General features: G+C 30.8%; 1 long non-coding RNA gene across 1 annotated transcript; it reads left to right on the top strand.

The window, feature by feature from the left end:
- The first annotated feature begins 2,341 nt into the window (after positions 1 to 2,341).
- Positions 2,342 to 3,460, top strand: LOC139507034 (uncharacterized). The gene is made up of 3 exons (XR_011660533.1): positions 2,342 to 2,916; positions 3,221 to 3,266; positions 3,321 to 3,460. It is a non-coding gene; the product is annotated as an uncharacterized lncRNA (long non-coding RNA).
- The last annotated feature ends 646 nt before the right edge of the window (positions 3,461 to 4,106 follow it).

Genomic DNA, 4,106 nt, shown 5'->3' with positions numbered 1-4,106 from the left:
GTATATAGAAATATATTTGTTTTCATCTTGATCTTAGCAACAAAGGAAAAGAGGCGAAATTTGAAAAACGAAATAAAAGAAGTTAATGCAGTAAAACTACAGTCAGAGTGTTATGAAATAGATGAAGAACAAATTCGCAATGTTGTTGACTTGAGAGTTGATGATATTTTAATTTGTAACCAATGTGTTAAAATTTCAAAGACCGTATTGACGTGTGAAACTAAGTTGAAGAACTTATTGAACAATATTAAGAAAAGTGCTTCACCACAATTCATCGAATTCGCTAATAACTTACAAACAGTTGTTGAACTTGATGAAGATGAATATCCTGCCATCCACACCATTACAGAAAAATGCCCAGCCACGACAAAGAAGATGACATTACATGCACTCACATCGTCTAAATCAGGGTGCACCCCCAGGGGAAAGAGAAACAGAATTTCGACTCCAAGTAAGGGGTTAGAAATTGCCAAGAGCATTGTGAAGGTAAGTAGAGACACAAAACTTTACTTAAATGTTCATGAATAATTCTATAAAAATAAATGAATATGTGAAAAATTGTACATGTACCCTTTATTTGTTTTAGAAAAATACTGCTCATTTCAATACAAACTCATAAGTATTTCATTATAGTTCACACTTGCATTAATACTGTTGTGTATTTACATTTGTAAGATTATGTAAAAGTATATATTTTCTTTAGAATTGTGTTACATGTAGTAACAAAAAATCCATTCCAAATCATCTATAACATATACGTACATGTAACTTCCAAACAATATTTATTGTATATATTTGATGATCTGTATATGGTTGTTCCTTTATCGTTTTAATTTTCAGACCATTTAATCTATTCTTATCTTTGATATGTTGTCTATTATTTTTTCTGTTCACGAAACCCAGACCTACATACATGTACAATAAAACCCTTGATTTTATAAAAAAAAAAAATGCACAATTATTCGAATGTTAAAAGATACATGTACATAGACAATAAATCCTTTTTATAAAAATGAACTTCTGAAATTCTTTTCAATAGGTCTTCTTTGTTTTTGCAGGTTTAAATAGGTTTCAAGACTAGTTAGCGAAACTCACTCTTACAAGGTCTTGATAAACTTGTGATGAAACAAAACAAAACAGCATTAAATCACCTGCTTCAAATATACAAGGTAAAGAAGGATTTGGCAACCACTGTGAAAAAGGCACTTGACGATGAAGCAGAACAAATATATAGATTGCAAAGATCAGTAATCAACATTTCATAATTCACATGGAGGTCAGCAAAAGAGTACAAGCCAAACAACAAAAACACTGTGCGGGACAAATTTGCCATTCCGGTATCGGCAAATCTGACTTTGTCGGTTTACAAGATATCAAAAAAATAATTTGCCCAGTGATAGATTATTGAAAAATTAAAAAAATACCATATGTCCCAACTTGTCACTGTTGTCACTCTTGTCACTGCAGCTGATTAAAAGTACATTTTCCATGGGAAATTTGATATTTCCCATGGGAATATTAGAATTTCCCATGGGAACATTGAAAGTTCCCATGGGAAAAATTACTTTTCCCATGGGAAGTTTAGAGTTCCCATAGGAACTTTAAAGTTCCCATGGGAACATAAGTAAATTGTTTGTTCCCATGGGAAGTTCTAAATTTCCCAAGGGAAACTTTAAATTTCCCAAGGGAACTTTTCTTCCCAAGGGAACTCCTTTTCTTCCCATGGGAAAATACTTTTCCCATGGGAACAATATTTTTTCCCATGGGAACAATAATTTTTCCCTTGGGAACAATAATTTTTCCCTTGGGAACAATATGTTTTCCCATGGGAACAATAATTGTTCGCATGGGAAGTGATATAACTAAAAAGAAAACATAAAAAAATCCTCTAATTGCATGAGTGAAGCAATTTCACAAAACGGACTAAGTTATTATGGGTACAAGTATTTCTTTGAATCTTAATTGTAGAAATATATAATTGTGTGTTCTACGATTTTTGTCTAGGCATGCTTAATTGAAAGTAAATCACTATGTGTCAAAAATTTAACTACTATAAATTCAGAAATTATTGCTGTTTTTATTATTGTGAAAATAGTGACAGGGTTATAATCACAATAATGTACACTTGCATATTGAAATTTTTTATGAACTTAACAGGATTATTCTAAATTTTGCACACAAAAAAATGATGAAATTGAGAAAAATCGCACTTACAATTGCTAGCAATAATTTCTGAATTTTCAGTATATAGTTTTGCATATATAGCTTTCACACCATTGCACACAGTGTCTTATGTTTATCCATTTGAATGTTTTTGTGTTTTCTTCATGCAGACATTTAAATGTTGATAGGTCTTGCTCATTGTTGACGGCTGTTCAGTCACTGGCTGAAAATACCTTTATCTCTGGTTTTTAGTTGTCTCATTGGCAATCACATACCATATCCTTACTTAATTTCAACACTTCTTAATTTAAGTTATGTACATTTGAGAATATCATTTTCAAAAAGACAAAACATTACAATTGGTATAACAAATAAGGCACTTGTGTTTTAATATTTCATCTTTCACTGAGATAACACCATCAAGTAAAATGTGTGAAACAAAAACAGAAAATTAAACAAACAGCAATAAAATAACTTAAGCAAGTGTCAATAAACCTGCACAAATAACATGAATAATATATCTAAGGTCATAAGCAAGTGACAATAAACATACAGTAATAATATATCTAAGGTCATAAGCATAAACATGCAGCAATATTATACATTGTATATCTAAGGTCATAAGCAGAAGACAATCAGCAAACAGCAATAGTATATCTAACATGTCTAAGGTCATAAGCAAAAGACAATCAACATACAGCAATAGTATATCTAAGGTCATAAGCATAAACATGCAGCAATAATATATCTAAGGTCATAAGCAAGTGACAATCAACATACAGCAATAATGTATCTAACATGTCTAAGGTCATAAGCATTTAAAAAAAAAACATGCAGCAATAATATATCTAAGGTCATAAGCAAGTGACAATCAACATACAGCAATAATGTATCTAAGGTCAAAAGTATAAACATGCAGCAATAATATATCTAATTTCATAAGCATTAACATACAGCAATAATATATCTAAGGTCATAAGCATAAACATACAGCATTAATAATATATCTAAGGTCATAAGCAAGAGTCAATAAACATACAGCAATAATATATCTAAGGTCATAAGCATAAACATGCAGCAATATTATACATTGTATATCTAAGGTCATAAGCAGAAGACAATCAGCAAACAGCAATAGTATATCTAACATGTCTAAGGTCATAAGCAAAAGACAATCAACATACAGCAATAGTATATCTAAGGTCATAAGCATAAACATGCAGCAATAATATATCTAAGGTCATAAGCAAGTGACAATCAACATACAGCAATAATGTATCTAACATGTCTAAGGTCATAAGCATTTAAAAAAAAAACATGCAGCAATAATATATCTAAGGTCATAAGCAAGTGACAATCAACATACAGCAACAATGTATCTAAGGTCAAAAGTATAAACATGCAGCAATAATATATCTAATTTCATAAGCATTAACATACAGCAATAATATATCTAAGGTCATAAGCATAAACATACAGCATTAATAATATATCTAAGGTCATAAGCAAGAGAAAATAAACAGGTCTTGTATAAGAATATTAATAGTATCCGGGACAAGTTTGCAATTCCGTTGAGTGCAAAAGTTGTCACCTTAATTTTTGGAGTTAAGTCAAAATGAAGTTGATAACTTGATTGGTATTGGTTCTCTGATATTTGTCCTAAATATGTTTGGCTCTAGCACCACTGTTGAAAAAGTAATGCCCCTTTTTTCAACAATTTCCTCAGAGGAAAAAGAGTTTTCCTCAAGGGAAAAAGATTTCCCTTAGGCATTGTTAGGGAATTTGCTGCATAATTATTTCCTTTGAGGAAATTCTTTTTCTTTTGAGGAAATTTGCCGCTTCAAATTTTCCTTTGAGGAAATTTCCTCTAAGGAAATCATTGTTCTTCAAATTTCCCCTAAGGAAATTTCTGAACATCAAATTTCCCTTAAGGAAATGTTTTT

The sequence above is a fragment of the Mytilus edulis genome, unplaced genomic scaffold (genome assembly GCF_963676685.1).
Source record: "Mytilus edulis unplaced genomic scaffold, xbMytEdul2.2 SCAFFOLD_311, whole genome shotgun sequence".
In the NCBI taxonomy this organism is placed as follows: Eukaryota; Metazoa; Mollusca; class Bivalvia; order Mytilida; family Mytilidae; genus Mytilus; species Mytilus edulis.
The sequence above is the reverse complement of the archived record's forward strand: the minus strand, read 5'-3'. Positions and strand labels throughout refer to the sequence as shown.